The following is a 21,592-nucleotide window of genomic DNA, read 5'->3' on the forward strand; positions in this document are numbered from 1 at the left end:
TTCCCAGTACCTACAATTTTTCACCGTAAGTAGGGTGTTCACAATCTATGCATCTGTGCTGTGTTCCCCAGCATAATTGGTTTTAGAGATATAGCGGTTTTCACATTTTAGTCTATATATCAGATGTCACGCCACCTATGTATCGCGATCAACATTTATGGATTAGAGGAAGTTATATCCTTTTAACCGGTGTATGTTTCATTGAAATCGAGCGAATGGTGCCTTCAAAAAAGGGATTGAAAAATTTTTTTGTTGCGTATTTATATATAGATAAAAAAATTTACAAGTTAGTAATTTTTAATAATGTTTATTTTACTTAGTTCTTGAATTTAAAAATTGAAAATTAACAAAAAGTAATGAGAATTGCATCGGGGCTGCAAATGTCGGATGTATCCTCCTGGCTTTCATGTTCACTTGAAGAATCTAGCATAATGGTGAGATCGTTGATTAAACATCGCTTACAAACCAAACCAGATGTGTCAGGTTTTTCTGAAGCATTTTTAAAAGAATTCTTCATTCTCATTCCTTTAACAGTTTCAGAATTTGGGGAACTTGTAACGTCATCAGCGTTTTTCGATTTTAGATTTGTAATTCATTTTAATGGGTCTTCTGCGACTGGTTTGAAGAATTTGTGCTTATAGCTAGCTAGATAGGCGGATNTGTTGTTGTGTAAAATTTCAGGACGTTAGCATAAGCAGTTCCAGAGATAAGCGATATGAAAATTTCAGTTTTTATGGCAGGTGCCACGCCCCCTTTTCCAAAATCTACCACTTTTCGCCGTAAGTACGGTATTGACAACAAAAGTTGTTGTGTCCACTTTCACGACGTTAGCATAAGTGGTTCCAGAGATAAGCGATATGAGAATTTCAATTTGTATGGGAAGTGCCACGCCCACTTTCCCAGTACCTACAATTTTTCACCGTAAGTAGGGTGTTCACAATCTATGCATCTGTGCTGTGTTCCCCAGCATAATTGGTTTTAGAGATATAGCGGTTTTCACATTTTAGTCTATATATCAGATGTCACGCCACCTATGTATCGCGATCAACATTTATGGATTAGAGGAAGTTATATCCTTTTAACCGGTGTATGTTTCATTGAAATCGAGCGAATGGTGCCTTCAAAAAAGGGATTGAAAAATTTTTTTGTTGCGTATTTATATATAGATAAAAAAATTTACAAGTTAGTAATTTTTAATAATGTTTATTTTACTTAGTTCTTGAATTTAAAAATTGAAAATTAACAAAAAGTAATGAGAATTGCATCGGGGCTGCAAATGTCGGATGTATCCTCCTGGCTTTCATGTTCACTTGAAGAATCTAGCATAATGGTGAGATCGTTGATTAAACATCGCTTACAAACCAAACCAGATGTGTCAGGTTTTTCTGAAGCATTTTTAAAAGAATTCTTCATTCTCATTCCTTTAACAGTTTCAGAATTTGGGGAACTTGTAACGTCATCAGCGTTTTTCGATTTTAGATTTGTAATTCATTTTAATGGGTCTTCTGCGACTGGTTTGAAGAATTTGTGCTTATAGCTAGCTAGATAGGCGGATATGGAAATTAAATTGTTATTTTCCAGGAATGAAAATTTTCAAAAAAAAAATAGTTTTTAAGATCCTGGCTGCCAGCTGAATCGGATCAGAATATTGTTATTTTTTAAAAAAAGCACCCCGTTTTTTTATAATCATTTGAATTATTGGAATCACGAATGATGAGGGTTTCAGATAGTTACATAATTCTTACCTAATTAAAGGTCGGACCTATAGCTTTTTAAATATTTCAGCATCGATTCTCTTTATAGCTAAATGTTGAAGATTTCTGCTGGAAATCCCTATTGTAGGAGCTTACTCTTTCACTTTAAAGCTTAGAATCCAGCTCTTAAGAAAAGCAAAAACTCCATATAAAATGACGTACAAGAAATGGCTAAGAAATTTTCTTGAGTCAAATTTCCTTAAGGCAGTACGCAGTTCTTCAGAAATTTAGTACGCTTTCTACTACGGTTTTCTAAAGTTTTTTGTGAAAAAAGAGCACAAGGCAACCCAGGTTTGCAACAGAAATATATGCCCGCTCCATTATTTTTTGAGGAAAGAGTGAGGCAACAGGCTGAGGTATAAAAAATGTCAAAATTCCTTGGACACACACGCGAAATAATGGCAATTTTTTCTTGACCGTTTTCTTAAGAGCTGGATACTAAGCTTAAAAAGCAAAGAAGGGAGACGTAGGGGGAGAGTTTTACCACAGAGGCTTTAGGTAAGGATCCAATGTACATATTTATCTATGAAAAAATATTGCCCGACAAGTAAACATTTTGTACTGTTTTTAAAATTGTTTCTTAAAATTGATTCCCCAAAGAGCCACATTTGAAATGATTGTAACGAATATATCGTCACCTGAAATGCAAAAAGACGTAACACACTTTTTTCTTTTATGTCTAGTAGTTTTTTTAAGATTGGTCCAAAAAAATTTTAATAAAGAAAGAAATGCAGGTATTAAAAGAAGAGAAAACAAAAAATATATATTATTAAAATGACTATGTTCTCTTTGACGTACGTCAAAGGTCAAGTGGAAGTGGGAACTTGTATAACTGCTCGATTATATAGCTTAAGAAATAATAAGTTTAAAGACATTTTTATCAAAGTTGATAAATATGACATTTGACCAGTTTTGTTACACAAATACTCCAACGACCACAGGCAAAAAATATTGGCTACAATTTGTCATTTTGTTTGCCAGATATACGTTCTATCGGTGCACTTGCACAACATTCGCATTCGCAAAAGCTCCGCATCGATTATTGCGAGTGCGAATGCGAATGTTAAAATTAATGCGGAAGCTTCGCGGTTGCGAATGCGAATATACGCAACAACCCTGGTATGTACATACATATGCATGTACGTATGTTAAGTTATACATATGTACGTAAGTTAGTTAGCCAGCGCATAGAATTCAAGCGACGCGCATAGGGGTATTTGGCCGATTTAGGCGGCCAAAATTATTTTTACGAAAATTTTAATTCAAAATGTTTAAAAATGACGCGTTACGATATTTAAAAGTGTAAATATTTTCAAGTAAATAGAGGGGGAGGATGTCAAAGTATTCCACCAAAACAACGAAAATACAGTTGCTTAAAGTTTGAAATCGATAGACTCCTTGTTATCGTGCTCCGATTGTAGAAACCTAATACCTACGTGTTCGTATCGGCCAGGAGAAGGTAAACATCTAGGTTAGGACATAAAAGGGATTGCCATTTGCTAAAAAATTAAATGCAATTAAGTTAGATGAATTACTACAATATGGGTATCAATCGAAATGGTTTTGAAAAGGCTTTATTTCTAAACAACATGTGGTAGGATTACCATCTGTTTAAAAATTCATCTTTAATTCCAAGGAACTGGGTGACTGAAATATGTATGTATGTATAACAATATGGGTGTCAGACGAAGAAGTTTAATAAGGCCACCTGTTTAAAAATTAAATCCAATGCTTACAATAGGTTAAAGTAATGATAAAAATATGTATATCATATACACATATGTAGGTTGGAACATGAGATGGTTTGCAACCTGTTAAAAAATGTAATTAAATTAAATTCAATGAATTACTACGCTATGGGTATCATGGCTTTGAAAGACTTAATTTTCAACTACATTTAGCATAACATATGATTGCAAAAAACATTATATGAAATAATTTGCACCTAATATAACACGCACAAATTTCATACATTCATCGAACTAACTATAGTATACAGTAGTTTATTTTATTTTAAATGTCTTTAATTCTAATTTTTTAGTGCATCTTTTGTGCCTGCTTAGAATTAATAATTATAAATAATTTCGAATGCTTGGCAACTTTGTACGAATATCTCCAGATACCCTTAAAATTAAAAACATTATCTGAATAAGAAATTCCATCAAAATCGCTAGAGCCGAGAAAACTATGGATATATACATATGTATACATACAAATTGACAAGATTTGGTTGTTTAAAGAAATGAGATACATACATATATGTGGTTTAAGAAAAAATCATTACAACTTTATTGCCTTAAAAACTTATTTTAAAATTTTGAATCGAACTTACCGTTAAGCGGAGAATTTGTTTCTAAATGTAATGACAATTATTTTCTTCATGTAATTCTCCAAATTTTTAAATTCAACCCATCCTCCCCCATCGCCCCCTTAACGTTGTTGGGCGTCTTAACTTTCCTATTTCTATGTCTTTTCTAAATTGCTTGTGAAATTAGTTTGGACCATGAGAGAACAGTTACATTTGTGGCAATTCAACCAGTAAATAAAATTATTGAATTAATTCACGAGAGTTTAATAAAATACACACCAGAAGATTACAATAAAATTCCGATGATTTTATGAAGGATTCACTTCTACCGGGTGTGCACAGCACACATATGTTTGTCTTTTTCTTTTTTTGTTAAGTGCCGAGTAGTGGAAACAAGAGTTTGAAGAAGAAAAAGAGAGATAATTATGTATCTACATTCTAGAATGTTTCAAGAAAACAATGTCAATTTGAGAAATGAAACATGATTAAAACAGTGTTACCAGATTCTACATACAAGTATATCTCAGACTAAATTTTAATAGCTAATAGTAGGGTGACTAACTTTTTTTCCGCCACATCTACTCCCCCTTCAGATTCATCGTTAGATGAAGTCGGCGAAACGTTTCGGAAAATTCACCCTTCATCCAANACAATGTCAATTTGAGAAATGAAACATGATTAAAACAGTGTTACCAGATTCTACATACAAGTATATCTCAGACTAAATTTTAATAGCTAATAGTAGGGTGACTAACTTTTTTTCCGCCACATCTACTCCCCCTTCAGATTCATCGTTAGATGAAGTCGGCGAAACGTTTCGGAAAATTCACCCTTCATCCAACTCGCGTTGCAGTTGTAACCTTTTCTTCTTTTGATGATTCTGATGTGGGTTTAAGAATGCTTCTCTGTGTCGGCACTCGTCGCTGAACTGGTTGTTGTACTGCAGTTTGTGTTTGATCGCTTGTTCCGTTGTCATCTTCGGTGACGTGTGCGGACTTGAGTCTGTCTATGCTAATTCTCGCGACTCTATTCTTCATCTCTAGATCGTAGTACTTATCGAAACGGCGAACGACTTTGAAGGGACCGTCGTACTGCTGCTTGAGCGGTGGTCTTACAGAGTCATCCCTAACGAAAACATGCGTGCAGTTGTTGATATCTCGCTGCACAAAAACTTTGTTCGCAGCATGGTTCGATGTTGAAACTGGTTTAAGATTCGTCATTACATTTTTTAAATTGTCAATAAATTCATCGCCTGTGCCTTCGCCCGTGTTGTTGGTGAAAAACTGTCCGGGCAACTTTAAATTTTCGCCGTATACCATTTCTGCTGGCGTCGCTCCCAAATCTTCTTTATAAGTTGTACGAAGTCCTAATAACGCTATGGGAAGGCAGCTGATCCAATTTCTATCGGTGTGACACTTGATTGCTGTCTTTAGCGTCCTATGCATGCGCTCAATCAGACCATTCGCTTGAGGATGGTACGCAGTTGACCTAAAGTGCTTAGCGCCAACCAGGTTCGTCAACTCTTTGAATAACCTCGATTCAAATTGTTTACCCTGGTCGGTGGTAATGGCAGCCGGCACACCAAAGTGCGCTATCCATCCGTGTAACAGTGCTTTGGCAACAGCTTCAGCCGTAACGTCTTGCATGGGTATTGCGGCAGGCCATCGATAAAATCGATCGATGCAGGTTAAACAATACTTATACCCTTCTGACAGTGGTAACGGTCCAATAATATCAATGTTGATGAGCCGAAATCGTTTCGAGGGCACTGCAAGGTTGTCTAGTGCTGTGCGATTGTGCTTCCAGGTCTTTGATTTTTGCCACTGCAGGCATGAAGATACCATGTTTCTAATCTGTCGTTTCATACGCGGCCATACAAAGCGCTCTGTCACCAATCGAATCGTCGACCTCTTTCCCGGATGACTAATGTTGTGAACCGACTCGAAGGCTTGTTTACGAAACTTTTCCGACACGTACGGGCGCACGTTTTTGGTTGATACGTCGCATATGACCGTTAAATTAGTGCCTGGTATTTTTATCGGCTGGAGTTGAAGTGAAGTGTTTCTCATGAGTTGTTGAAGTTCCACGTCGTTTACTTGCTCTCGGGCTAGGTGTTGAAAATTAATTTGTTCGCCACTGAAGATTGACTCTACGCGAGACAACAGATCCGCCACAACGTGGGCTTTTCCGGACACATGTCGTATGTCGGTGGTGAGTTCGCTGATGAAGCTAAGATACCGCGTCTGTCTCGGGGTAGTTTTGTCGGGCTTCTGCTGAAAAGCAAATGTGAGTGGTTTATGGTCGGTTAGTATCGTGCACTGACAGCCGTCGATAAGGTATTGAAAATACTTGACGGACAGGTACATGGCGAGCAACTCCCGATCGTACGTACTTCGCCTTTTTTGCGTTTCTGACATGCGTTTTGAGAAAAAACCTAATGGGTACAACGCACCAACACGCAATCACGTTTGCATTGTTAAAATGCTTCTCTCGCCTCATCATTACAACTGATAGGCGTTTGATCTCGCTTTTTGTTCCCTTTTATCAACTTGAGGAGGTCACCCTGTGACAATGCAGCGTTGGGCAGCGAGCGACGATAAAAATTGAGCATAGCCACAAACTGTCTCAATTCGTGAGCTACAGTGGGCATTTTGAAATTGGCGATGGCTTCGACCTTGTCAGCTGGTGAAGCAATGCCATTTTTCGTCACTTTGTAACCTAGAAAATTTACTTCTGGCTTTGCGAAATGGCATTTAGAAANCGTTTATTTTTAGGTTGTTATCACGTAGCCGCTGAAGCACTTTGCGCAAGTGAGTCGCATGTTCTTCCTCTGACGCTGAGGCAATGCAAATGTCATCTATATAAACGACAACGTACTCCATGTCTTGGAATATATCGTTCATAAAGCGTTGAAACGTCTGACTCGCATTGCGCAAACCGAATGTCTTGACATTAAACTCAAATAACCCGAAGGGTGTTATTAAGGCAGTCTTTTCACGATCGTCTTCAGCGATCGCGATCTGGTGGTACGCACGTTCTACATCTACTATGGTGAATACAGACTTACCATATAATTTTTGCGCAAAGTCTTGTATGTGCGGTATCGGATACCGATCAGGTTGAGTCATTGCGTTGAGTCGGCGGTAGTCGCCACACGGACGCCATTTGCCTTCTTCTTTTTTGGCGACCATATGAAGTGGGCTTGCCCATTGGCTGCTACTAACTCGACAGATATTCTGTTTTAGCATGTAATCGAATTCTTTCTTTGCAATAGCATGCTTTTCGGGATTAAGTCTCCGCGCTAAATATGAGGACCTGTGGGGGGTACCGAAATTGCGCATATGGAAACTGTGCATTTAGACATTATTTCGGTTTCAACCGAAACTGTGCATGTATGCTTTATTTCGGTTTTTGCCATATGCATTATTTCGGTTTTAAACCGAAACTGTGCATGTATGCACTACTTCGTTTTTTTTCATATGCATTATTTCGGTTTTAAAACGAAACTGTGCATGCATGCATTACTTCGGGTTTTTCATATGCATTATTTCGGGTTTCAACCGGATCTGTGCATATATGCATTATCTCGGGTTTTTTCATATGCATTATTTCGGGTTTCAACCGAAACTGTGCATGCATGCATTACTTCGGGTTTTTCATATGCATTATTTCGGGTTTCAACCGAAACTGTGCATGTATGCATTACTTCGGGTTTTTCATATGCATTATTTCGGGTTTCAACCGAAACTGTGCATGTATGCATTACTTCGGGTTTTTCATATGCATTATTTCGGGTTTCAACCGAAACTGTGCATGTATGCATTACTTCGGGTTTTTCATATGCATTATTTCGGGTTTCAACCGAAACTGTGCATGTATGCATTACTTCGGGTTTTTCATATGCATTATTTCGGGTTTCAACCGAAACTGTGCATGTATGCATTACTTCGGGTTTTTCATATGCATTATTTCGGGTTTCAACCGAAACTGTGCATGTATGCATTACTTCGGGTTTTTCATATGCATTATTTCGGGTTTCAACCGAAACTGTGCATGTATGCATTACTTCGGGTTTTTCATATGCATTATTTCGGGTTTCAACCGAAACTGTGCATGTATGCATTACTTCGGGTTTTTCATATGCATTATTTCGGGTTTCAACCGAAACTGTGCATGTATGCATTACTTCGGGTTTTTCATATGCATTATTTCGGGTTTCAACCGAAACTGTGCATGTATGCATTACTTCGGGTTTTTCATATGCATTATTTCGGGTTTCAACCGAAACTGTGCATGTATGCATTACTTCGGGTTTTTCATATGCATTATTTCGGGTTTCAACCGAAACTGTGCATGTATGCATTACTTCGGGTTTTTCATATGCATTATTTCGGGTTTCAACCGAAACTGTGCATGTATGCATTACTTCGGGTTTTTCATATGCATTATTTCGGGTTTCAACCGAAACTGTGCATGTATGCATTACTTCGGGTTTTTCATATGCATTATTTCGGGTTTCAACCGAAACTGTGCATGTATGCATTACTTCGGGTTTTTCATATGCATTATTTCGGGTTTCAACCGAAACTGTGCATGTATGCATTACTTCGGGTTTTTCATATGCATTATTTCGGGTTTCAACCGAAACTGTGCATGTATGCATTACTTCGGGTTTTTCATATGCATTATTTCGGGTTTCAACCGAAACTGTGCATGTATGCATTACTTCGGGTTTTTCATATGCATTATTTCGGGTTTCAACCGAAACTGTGCATGTATGCATTACTTCGGGTTTTTCATATGCATTATTTCGGGTTTCAACCGAAACTGTGCATGTATGCATTACTTCGGGTTTTTCATATGCATTATTTCGGGTTTCAACCGAAACTGTGCATGTATGCATTACTTCGGGTTTTTCATATGCATTATTTCGGGTTTCAACCGAAACTGTGCATGTATGCATTACTTCGGGTTTTTCATATGCATTATTTCGGGTTTCAACCGAAACTGTGCATGTATGCATTACTTCGGGTTTTTCATATGCATTATTTCGTATGCACAGTTTCCATATGCACAATTTCAGGGTGCCGACCTGTGGTGACTATATGATGTCGAACTTTCGTGCTAAGTGATGCATGGGAGACGATAAATGGTGTTGTCAAGTCTTTGTACTCATCCAGCATACGTTTGCTCGGATCAGGCAGGTTTGGTGCAACTATATAACATTGTTCTCTAGAAGTTGTACAAGCAAGTGCGCTTACCTCAAACTTTGTTGTGTCGACAACTTGTGAAGGAAATCCGCTCCGATAATTGGTCGAGTGACGTCCGCAACCACAAACTTCCAGTCCATTGGTCTTCTTAACCCGAAGTCGACTTGGAGAAACTTTGTTCTGTAAGTTTTTATCGGAGTACCATTAGCTGCATACAGGCTGTGGTTTAAGTCTAACTTGTCGCATTTTTGTGGTGGGACTACGGAGAAATCGGCGCCGGTGTCAATAAGGAAACGACGATTTGTTTTTCGATCATTTATGAAAAGACGACGACTTTCATTTAAATTAGCTCTGTGCGTCGTCTCTGCTAACAGAGCTTCCTTAAGTTTTCCGTCATGTCTAGCTTCTTGAACTGGCATGGTTCGACGCATTTTTTTGCCTTCACACCCAAACGCCAATGATATTTGCAGAACGGAAAACGTGGACTCGACTGGCTTGTCACGAGTTTTTGTACCTCTACTCTGATTGCGTGTTGCTCGAGACACTTTGAGTTCGTCTATTTGAGCTTGTAGCTGTTGTATCTGCTTACCGAGTGTAGGCTCGCCACGTATGGCTGATACAATGGAAAAATTTAACATTTCCATCATCTGGTCCGCTTGCCGTGCCATGTCTGTTGAATCGCCAGTGCCAATTGATATCACCGCACGTACATTATCAGGTAACCGTTCGAGCCATAGCGATTTTAGCACATCGTCACTAAGATTATCCCTGGCCAATTCTCTCATCCGTTTCAGCAGTTGTGTAGGCTTTAAGTCACCGAGTTCACTTTCTTTAATTAGCTTGCGTATTTTTCGCTGATCAGATTCGGCATATTCAGCAATCAGTGCTTTTTTAACTGCTTCGTATTTATTTGCCGCCGGCGGGTTGCTTACAATGTCAGCAATTTGCATTATCGCCTCCGTATCTAATGAACTGATCACATAATGATACTTCGTGTCATCGATTTTTACATGTGAAATTGCAAAATTGGATGCCATCTGGATAAAATATAACTCGGCCTTTGCTTGCAGAATGCAGGCGGTCTAATGCTGATGTGTTGTAACTCACCGGTAAAACAATTTTCTTCCGGCGTGTGGGCTGCACCTGTGGCATTATCTTGTTCTTCAGACATCCTTGCAGACAAAACCACGTCAGCGACGCAGTGCACGGCTAGCTCTTCTTCACGCTACAAAACGTATATATTTTTTGTTCAAGTGGCCGATGCCGTCACGTGCTTTTCGAACCTTCGCGAATTTCTTGTGTCGGGGTCACCAATGTGGGGAGCTCCTGGCTCGTCACGGTGTTAGCGCAGGTCCCACTACCGAGTTCCTAACGCCAATTGGTATGTTAATAAATGTTTACACACCGGTTGTGTTTTTTACTCAGCAAACTGTTCAGTAGCTTTTATTAAATTATTATTATTACAAAATCAAGTATCAAATAATCTATGTCTTCGCGAGATGAGTAGCACTCGTATACACGGTTTTCGAATGGTTACCAATATAGCGTAGAAGAAGAAAAAGGAAGATAATTATGTATCTACATTCTAGAATGTTTCAAGAAAACAATGTCAATTTGAGAAATGAAACATGATTAAAACAGTGTTACCAGATTTTACATACAAGTATATCTCAAACTAAATTTTAATAGCTAATAGTAGGGTGACTAACTTTGTGACATACTTTGTCAAAATCTTTACTGAAATCGGTGTATATTACGTCGGTATGAGAATTTTCTCTAAAACCGTTTGAGACATGAGTTGTAAACTCCAATAAATTAGTGATAGTAGATTTTCCTTTAGAAAACCCGAGTTGAGATTGTGATATTGAAGAAGATATAGAATATGTCGGCTGATTAATAATAACTGCTGCAACTAATTTAGGGATAGCGGAGAGCTTCGCTATGCCTCGATAGTTTTCTATAGAGGACCTGCTGCCGTTTTTGTGAAGTGGTATTATGAAAGACTCCTTCCAGGCTGACGGAAAAACGCCATGTTTAAGTGACAAATTGAATAGAGTTGTTAAAGGCTCGCAGATGTTCTCAGCGCAGTTTTTAAGAAAACAGGTCGGAATATGGTTAGGTCCAGGCCTAAATGACGCTTTAAAAGTTTTTAAATAGTGTAAAACTTCATCGGAAGATATTACTGGAATATAAGCAGAGTTGATTGGACAAAGCTCGTACGGATAGTATCCACTTATAGGGAAGTCTACAGAATAATTGGACCTAAAGAACTGGGCAAACATGTTGGCAATGAGTTGGCTGTCGCTAGACACAGTGTTGCGATAATGCATAGCGGACGGAAAACCATGTACTTTACGCTTTGATTTGAATTTACGAAACCATAAAATGATTTAGGATAGTTAATTAAATTCTTCTTAATTTTACATAAATATGACTAATAACATTTCTTATTTAATACAAAGTAGCTATGCCGCCAAACTTAGTACTTTACGTAATCACTGTGTAAGCCCGTTCTTTAATACAATTTCAAAGAATGTGACCTTTTATTTTTCAAGTTTTTAAGCTCTTTAGTGAACCATAATTGTATTGGTTCTTCATGAACAATATTACGTTTTGGCACATACTTTCGAAAAAAAAATTAAAACAGTATCATTAAAGTGCTCAACGCTAAGCTTAATCTCTACATATTGGCCAAGATAACTTTGAAAGTTCCTTGTTAATTTTTCTGAAATTTGCTCTCGCAAAAACATATCTATCACTTGAACTATACGACTTATTATTATGCATTTCATTTATGATTTCGTAGCTGAACTCAAGAGCGGGATGGTAGGCATCCTCTGGTAAAACTAGGGAATCACACCGATTAATAGAAGACTTCGGAACATCATCAAAGTAAACGAGATCCAAGACCTTTCCAAACATAATCGGACATATATTTATAAGTTTAGCCGTTTCCTCCAGAAATGCATTGCAACTATCTCTAGATGAAACTGGTACAACATCGGTGTCAATATTGTTCCATGAAATATGTGGCAGCTTAAAATCGCCCAAAACAATCATAGAATCGAATGCCGCAAGCATTGCATTTATGGACTCAAGTAAAGAAACTAGCTGCATATATACTGATACGGCAGAATTAGGAGGGATGTAGCAAAGAGCTAAATAAACATAACTCTTTCCAGCCTATACACGTATACATTTAAATTCGGTATATTCAATGACAGGAACACTACCTTCCCCGGATGGTATCGATGAAAGCAGCGCTAAAAGAACACCACCGCCGATTCTGCCCCCGCGGTCGCTCCTGTATATTTGATATTCATTTGGAAGAATTTCGGAATTAAAAATATAAGGTTTGAGCCATGTTTCGGTCAAGGAAATATTATTATAATTGCAGTCAAAACCTTTTAAATATAAGTCAGTTGATTTGGTATTCAAACCTCTAATGTTTTGATAGTAAATACTTAAATTAGACTTGCGAGTTTTAATCAGAATTAAGATTAGAAATTGTAGCTACGTTGTTATTACTTTTATTAGGTATAAACAATCCGATTACAGTCAATCATGATTAATTTTGATTGATTGAACAGCTAATCGTAACCGCGATTAAAAAGATTAATTTTTAATCATTAACCTTTAATTGGATTAAGTAGGTTTGGTGATTAATTTATTTACGCTGGAATTTTCCTGTGTACATAAGGCCAGTTAATCGGGTATGGCGAAATCGGTTTTCCTTATCAATCTAAGCAATTCGGTGTGCGTTTTCATTAAAATCTATTCCAACAGACGTTGTGTAAACTAGGTATTAATATCCCTCTGCACATGTGCGATGGGTTGCAAAAATTCCCTGTTTATGTATTACTAATAAAAATAATATTTTTTTTTTTTTATATATACGGCGTAGCGACGAATAACTGTTACCCCGGTTTTTTTGAGAAATAAAATGGTCATTTATAGATTTTGCGAAAAAAGTATTTTATTGTTAATTTTCCACATATTTTACTTTAGTTGTATTTACTAGTTTTTAAATTTTAATCCTTATTTACATTTGCTAGCAGTGTAAACTTTGAGAGAAAAGTTCATTTGGCACGCAGGTCTTCGTCAGTTAATTTATTCCATATCTTCTGTAAACCATAGGCAAATTTTCTCCATTTTGAGTCCCTTATACTCCCCCTTTTGTCCAACATAAGGCCTCTTACTTACAAATCGAAAGACTCGGAACTGGTGACTAAGACGGCCATTAATTCGAAAAACCTCATACAGTTTTTTTTGTTTTTTTTTGTATTTTTTTGTACAAAGCCTAAGAAAAAATAAACCTGAAAAAGACTTGCGTGTCAAATGAACTTTTCTCTCAAAGTTTAAACTGCTGGCAAATGTAAATAGGGATTAAAATTTAATAACTAATTAATACAACTAAAGTAAAATCTGTGGAAAATTTAGTAGTCCACTTGCAAACAGCGTCATGTGATTTTATAATAGAAAGCCATAAATTTGAAAAGACGACTACGAAAACAAGTATCATTTAAATTGAATCTTTTTTATTATTACCTGAAAATTTGGATAAATAAGAGCCTTATAAAATTGTTACATAACATGACATGTCATAAGATAACATTAACAGTCTATACGACTAAGGCAGTTTTCTAAGTTCATCAGAAGATGGATACTTTTGAAAGTTCATGATTAAGTATGATAGCGACTTTTGGAAGAATACTTAACATTCGATGCTATTTTTTCAGAATATAAAAAGCTTTTGCACTCTGTTGTTACTGGACATGAAACTACTTTAAATACTGGTACGTAATCCACCAAAAACTAAAAATCTAAAATATTTTACATAGCGCACTTTGCAAGTGGACTACTCAATTAACAATAAAATACTTTTTCGCAAAATCTATAAAAGTCACTTTTATTTCTCAAAAAACCCGGGGTAACAGTTATTCGTCGTAACGCTTTATTATGTGTTTTTATAAGCGTGGAACACAAAATAATAACTATAACTCTTGTTTGCTTTCAAATTTGGACAATCAATCAGATTTTATTTTTAATTGATGAATGATTAAAATTAATTAATCGTAATCACAACCGGCGATTAACGATTAAAAAAATTTAATCATTAATCGTACAGATGATTACGATTAATTAATTTTAATCGTTAATCGCGATTAATATTTGAATGGTTAATTTTTAATCCTTAATCAGATTAACATTTTTCCAACACTGGTTTATACTCAAACTCGCGACCAAACGCCCCGGTCGACCAAAATTAATTATTTAGAAGTGAATCAAAATCTTCGGCAGCTACATCAATTTTAAAATCATTGTATTTAAAATTAAATTTACGAATAAATACATCTTTAGTTTAAATTTTAGTCGATATGTATGACTTTATATCATCCGAAAGTGTTTTTAGCAAATCTAGATACAAAGATTGATCTTCTCGGAGGAATTACAACCAAGTTTTTCGTAATGATGTCTGAAATGTGCGATTCCGAATTATTCGGATGAACCAAGTTAGACAGTGCAGCTTCAGATGTTGATGGCAACACTGTTATATCAACGGCTTGATTGACGTTATTATTTTTAGATGTAGACCTAGTGGATTTGGCTTTAAATAGCGGAGTCTCCAATGCCAGAGGGCATGGAGAATAAAGATTAATAAGTTCCAAGGGCTGTGATGGAGGTTTTTTCTGAGAGGATTCTGTGGCAATATTTTTAGGTGGACTACTACCACGCCTACATTTATTTTCTCGGCTATCCTCAGAGTGTGGAGGGTTGTCGAGACATGTGAAAGACTTAAAATTTTTTTCATACTGCTTACATTTCTCAGCAAGCATCGATAGATCCTTCCCGATCTCAGAAAAACCATTCCTGGACATCTTAAAAAAATTTAAGTAAATAAACTTCGGTTGATCTACATTTTTGACAAGACCAGCGAAGACCCTTTCCCTCATTAATTGCGTCTAACACCCTACCGCTCAAACCAGCACATTTTATATGAGCAATCCCATCGCAGAGCTAGCATGACACATAGGACTCCTTTTAACGTGGCAATTGGTGTAAATACACGTCATGTTTAAAATAATACTTATTTATAGGTTTTGGAAGCAAAAAAGCCAAAAAGTTTTCAAAGCGATGTATTAATCAGAGAACCAATCAGCTGGTAAATATCAGTTTGAAGGCTATGTAGCGAATAGTTTTAAATTCACTGTATTTTGACACTTAATAAACTCAATGCGAACAGCTGTGACAAAAATGAAACAGCAGAAGTGACAAAAAGACAAAAAGAGCAAAATCAATGTGCACAAACAAAAACAATCGTAGGTATAGACATGATACAAAAAAGAAGGTAGTTTCATGGTCACCTTTTCGTCGCCATATTAACAACATGACAATTAAGTAGATTGTGACATTTCGTGATACCATACCCAATATCTAGAATCCTCCAAATTTTGTTATTATTTTTTTGTTATTTACTAACATTTTGTTCTTAGAATCGAAATTTGAACAAGCAAACGGTATTTTCTTGTACAATAATATTCAGGCAGGTTCCGCAATTCACTTTCGAGTGAATTTCAATCAAACTCGCTTTGAATTCAAATTGGCAGGGGTTGAAATTCACTCGGAAGTGAATTGCAGAACCTGCCAGATTGGGTTATTGGGCCGTATGCATAAAAACTGAGCCATTGCGTTTTCTTAAAATATATCTTTAATTTGAATTTATTTGAACAAATTGAGTACAAGGTCTGAAATTTTAAGAAAAAGCATATGCTTACGATTTATGCATACGCCCCATTGTGTCCAAACGCTTAACCCAAAGCAAAAGATTTTAGCACACAAGTGTGGTCAAACAATTTTAAACGTTAGTTTAAAATAAAGATTTCAAATTTTCAGACACAAATTTATGAATAAATTCGGGTTGAAATATGGACATATAAAAAAAAAACTGTGGTCAGCGGAGCCGGAGTTTTACTTACATTTTCTCTGTAAAAATTCTAATTTTACTCAATTTTTCAATGAATCCCCCCTCCGCTCCCAACCCCAAAATCATTGTATAAATATCTGCACATTTCCCCTTTTGTTTTTGAAAGAGAAGAGGTCTAATGCTCAATAAGATGATAACAGTGTTTCTAGTTTTCATACTAGCAATAAATCATCAATGTTGTTTCACACCCCCTCCAATATTTAACAGTAAAATATATTTATTTTTACGCAAAGAAACAACGTTGTTGTCGAAATATACTAGAATTGGATTATATCTCACTTCTCTGAAAGTCATGAGGCCAATGGGCCCAAAGTAAATTCCGTTTTCAAGTTACTTAAAAGACATGGACAAAGACAATATCGAAATGTGTAATTTCAGTGTCAGAATTATATCAGATACAATCGTATCCGACATAGAAAACTGTAACAGTCGCTAGTTACATTGCTACATTGCTGACAGCTTGTAGGTGTGTTTTTGGTTAGTGTATTGGTGTTTTTGGCTCAGTGTGTTAGTGTATTTTGAATAAATTTTAATAGAAATAAAAGAAAGTGTAATAGAAATGAAAGAAATTGTAAAAGATAAGAGCGCATGCCAAAAAAACAGGTGATCTCAGCTGTAGGCATTTTTCGGCAATAAGCTGATAGCGTTGTGACAACAACAATATATTGGGTTTATTCGATAGTTATCAAAACTATCAGATTTTCCTGTTCGAGTACACAAAAATCCAGCAATTTCATTCTGATGAAAAGCTGCTAGTTCCTGCTGGAAAAATTTTTGTAAGCAGCCATTTGCCAGCAAGACAACAGCTGATCAAAGTCATCTGTTTTCAATTCACAAAAATATGGAAATTTCTTTTAGATTTAGATTTAGATTTGTTATTATGATTTTTAAGTTTGAAATAACTTATTAGAACGGCAAATGTGTCGAAAGAAAGCAAATACTCATTTACTCATGTTTGATTAGCTAATTGATTTAGGAAAACCTTTAATTTATATTCTTTTCATGTTTTCTGTTTTATGCTTTTCTATGTAAACAAAATTTCGATCAGCTGTACTAAAAACTTACAAGTTTTTGCTGGTTTTGCGTTCGCGTACTTTTGCTGCCATTTCTCTCTTTGAGAGAGATGAGATAAAAATTCATTAGAATTATGCTGCTGAGAGTTTTCTGCTGGAAGAATACGGGAATACATCTATTATATAAAACAATACTCGGCACATGCAATTAAGAATATCAAGATAAATTAATCAAATTTACAGGAAATTTTGATATTTTACTTGTCTTTAAATTGTGCACCAGACGTTTATTCACACTTTTTTTAATTTTTTACTTTATTAGGCGTAAACAGCTTTATAAAACACAAAATTGAAACAGAGCACAAAAAAGCGCAGCTTCACAGCTTTGACGTTTGCGTTTCAGCACATACAACAAAAGGCAAATCATTAATATTATGTAACATACGACAAAATGCAGACGAAATATCTCAAAACCTAAGGGAGATATAAAAAATGAACTGCAGAAACCAAAAGAGCATGTTAGTAAATCTGCATCAAAATCCCAAAATCGTGATTTTGCACATTCGACATCCGTTTTCTGAGGCGACGATATGGAGGTAATACATGCAATGGGGTATAGTCGTTGTGCTGGGTATGCAGTTACACTTGTACGGCTATACTCAATCCCGACTCTTGCGTCCTCGTTCGCGCACTTTGGGCAACGTGAGCAACCCATGTGCGAGATGCGGTAACCAATCCGAGTGGATCAAGACAGAAAGTGAGGGAGCTTGGGTGGGGCCACTCTGACTTATACGGTTTAACGGCTCACTGAAGTCTGCAGCGTCTGTCTAGGAGCAAGCGGCTCGCTATATTAACGAGCATTCGGTTGCGAAAACACCTTTCAGTGAATTAACAGAATAAAGCCTCGTATGCGACCCCCTTTTGATGAAGACCACGGCAAACGTATAATGGATTACGAATTGAAGGCCTGCACCTGGAATGTAAGGACCATTAATGGGGAAGGTGCCTGTGGCATCCTGGTTGATGTCCACGTAGGGACAAAAGCTGACATCACCGCCATCAAATAAATGTGTTGGGCGGGCCAAGGCAAGAAATACCTGGTACCTTGCGACGTCTACTACAGCTGCCATAAAAAGGAGCACAACTTCGATGTAGGATTTGTGGTGAGACTCCCTCGCATAAAAAGATCCATCAAGCTACGTGGCTGCCTCCAGATCGTAAAACGAGATTGTTATAGACGGAAGGCACGCTTCCAGTATTTTGGACATACGTACACTTCCAGGTCCAAACATCGACTCGGGCCACTATCTTGTTGCAGCCAATACTTTGCTGGGTACTTTGCACTGTATTTAACGTTAGAGAAATTTGGATTTCTACATTAGATAACTAGGGTAATTCTCTAATCGTTCTCGATTCGATGACGAAGTTAGAGAACTACATTAGAATTCGATTCAAGAACGATTAGAGAAACAACACAAATTCAAATAAATGTAAATAAGCAATATTCCAAATAAATGAATCAAGAACTATTTTTAAGTTCAATTAATTCATTATTATTTTATTGCGAATAGATTTAATACAAATTTTAGAAAGAAGGCGTCTTATTTAATAAAGCAAAATAGCAGTTTGAAATTCACGTTCGAATCCCATTAGAAATCAATATTAGAATTCGATTATAGAATTAATATTTTCTCGAGTCGAGAACTATGTCCCATTTTTGTTGAGATCGCTATGATTCTCGATAGTTTTTCGAGTCGTTCTCTAACGTCTGAGATTGGAGAATGTGGCTAGGTCTCCAATAATTCTCTAATCGATAGCTAACCGCAATGTTTGCTGGGTATATGCACCCGCCTCTGCGCAGCAAAAAATGTGCGACCAAAAATCCAAGCAACGCTTAACGTCTAAAAGCTGCAGTCACAACAGACAGCTGCGAGCAGTGGAACCAAATTTCCCGTTCATTAAGTACCGCCGCCGAAGAAATACTTAGTAGAATTTCAGCGAGTACGAAAGAACAACTGGTACGATGAGAGTGTCAAGAAGCGAGCTTTGTGGAACCACTATAGGGAACTGAAGAGGGACGCGAGACGTCTTTGCCGCAATTAGAAGAGAGAGGGCGAAATACGTAAGTGTGAAGAGATTGAAATGCTGGCAAACAAAAAACGGCCAAAAAATTTACCAGAGAGTTAGGCGACACGATTATCGTACAGGGAAAATTTTTTAAACTCTATGTGATCTTATAGAAGCTGATCTTGCCTCACTCGTTGCTTGGACCAAAAACAGCGGAAAAACAGAGCTAGTCCTTTTTACCAGGCGATACAAAGTACCAGCTCTTACACCCCCCAGACTCGTTGGCTCAAGCCCGGAGTTTAAACGAACTGCCAGCAAACTGCTTTGGAATGACAACACAATGGAACACATTAAGAAAGCCAGAACAGCGCACTTCGCATGTAAAAGGCGATCGGTGAATCGTGGGGCTTCTCACCTAAGATAGTTCACTGGATAAACACTGCCATTGTTCGCCCGATTCTGCTTTACGGAGCCCTAATATGGTGGCCTACCCTTGATAAGACAACAGCGCTCAAGCAGCTTCAAAAGGTACAAAGGAGTGCGGAGCTATACGTAAGTGGAGCTCTTTGTTCCTCCCCGACCGAAGCTCTTAACGCGATCCTACATACATCTGCCCCGCTTGTTTTAGTAGCTCGGGAAACAGCCATGATTGCAGCCTTAAGACTCCTGCAGGCTCTTGGAGTCAAGGTCCATCAGGCCATTCGATAATCCTAGGGGCACGGGCGCCCATACCGATACCTGCATATACTGACTACTGTATACCATCAAATACCTTCACCAAAAACTATATAATTACCATACCAACTCAAAACGACTGGGACGCCAGGCCTCATCATATAAGCAACGTTATAAACATGTACACTGATGGCTTCAAACTCCACGAAAAGGTCGGGAGAGGAGTCTTCTCCCGATAATAATGTCAGCATCGAAATTCAACACAGAATAACTCTTGCCAACAAGTGCTACTTTGGACTGAGTAGGCAATTAATGGGTAAAGTCCTCTCTCGACGTACGAAAACCACGCTCTATATGTCACTCATCATGCCCGTGCTGGTACATGGCGCAGAAGCATGGACAATGACAAAAATCGATAAGGTTATTATTGGAGTAATCGAGAGAGATTTTACGGAAGATTTACGGGCCTTTACGCGTTGGCGACGGCGAGTACCGCAGACGAAGGAACGATGAGCTGTATGAGCTTTACAACGATATAAACATAGAGCACCGAATTAAAGTTCAGCAGCTCCACTGGTTTGGCCATGTCGTTCGAATGGACAGAAACGCTTCTACTCTGAAAGTATTCCCCCCACTGCGATGGAAAGACGAAGTAGAGAAGAACTTAGTTTCACTTGGCATTTCCAATTGGCGTCAGTTGGCACAGAAGAGAAACGACTGGCGTGTTTGTTTAATTTGACCAAAATCGCTTAGGGGGTTACGGCGTCAAATTAGAAGAAGAAGATAATACATTAAGGTTGCATGTGAAATTTCTTCAAAATCAAATTAAGCTCTTAACGCGATCCTACATACATCTGCCCCGCTTGTTTTAGTAGCTCGGGAAACAGCCATGATTGCAGCCTTAAGACTCCTGCAGGCTCTTGGAGTCAAGGTCCATCAGGCCATTCGATAATCCTAGGGGCACGGGCGCCCATACCGATACCTGCATATACTGACTACTGTATACCATCAAATACCTTCACCAAAAACTATATAATTACCATACCAACTCAAAACGACTGGGACGCCAGGCCTCATCATATAAGCAACGTTATAAACATGTACACTGATGGCTTCAAACTCCACGAAAAGGTCGGGAGAGGAGTCTTCTCCCGATAATAATGTCAGCATCGAAATTCAACACAGAATAACTCTTGCCAACAAGTGCTACTTTGGACTGAGTAGGCAATTAATGGGTAAAGTCCTCTCTCGACGTACGAAAACCACGCTCTATATGTCACTCATCATGCCCGTGCTGGTACATGGCGCAGAAGCATGGACAATGACAAAAATCGATAAGGTTATTATTGGAGTAATCGAGAGAGATTTTACGGAAGATTTACGGGCCTTTACGCGTTGGCGACGGCGAGTACCGCAGACGAAGGAACGATGAGCTGTATGAGCTTTACAACGATATAAACATAGAGCACCGAATTAAAGTTCAGCAGCTCCACTGGTTTGGCCATGTCGTTCGAATGGACAGAAACGCTTCTACTCTGAAAGTATTCCCCCCACTGCGATGGAAAGACGAAGTAGAGAAG

The 21,592-nt window shown here is 37.6% G+C and overlaps 1 protein-coding gene and 1 long non-coding RNA gene across 3 annotated transcripts in view; both read right to left on the reverse strand.

Moving 5' to 3' along the window:
- hyd (E3 ubiquitin-protein ligase hyd) overlaps nucleotides 1–21,592 on the reverse strand; it is a 534,145-nt gene that overhangs the window by 307,939 nt on the left and 204,614 nt on the right. The gene's annotated exons all lie outside the window — the stretch shown is intronic.
- Nucleotides 1,927–15,905, reverse strand: LOC108364191 (uncharacterized). Its single transcript, XR_001847714.1, has 3 exons — nucleotides 15,805–15,905; nucleotides 14,082–14,095; nucleotides 1,927–1,937 (listed from the first exon to the last, which is right to left on the reverse strand). It is a non-coding gene; the product is annotated as an uncharacterized LOC108364191 (long non-coding RNA).

Source organism: Rhagoletis zephyria, unplaced genomic scaffold, assembly GCF_001687245.7.
Source record: "Rhagoletis zephyria isolate East Lansing unplaced genomic scaffold, Rhagoletis_zephyria_1.1 Rzeph_scaffold_00030, whole genome shotgun sequence".
NCBI classification, from domain to species: Eukaryota; Metazoa; Arthropoda; class Insecta; order Diptera; family Tephritidae; genus Rhagoletis; species Rhagoletis zephyria.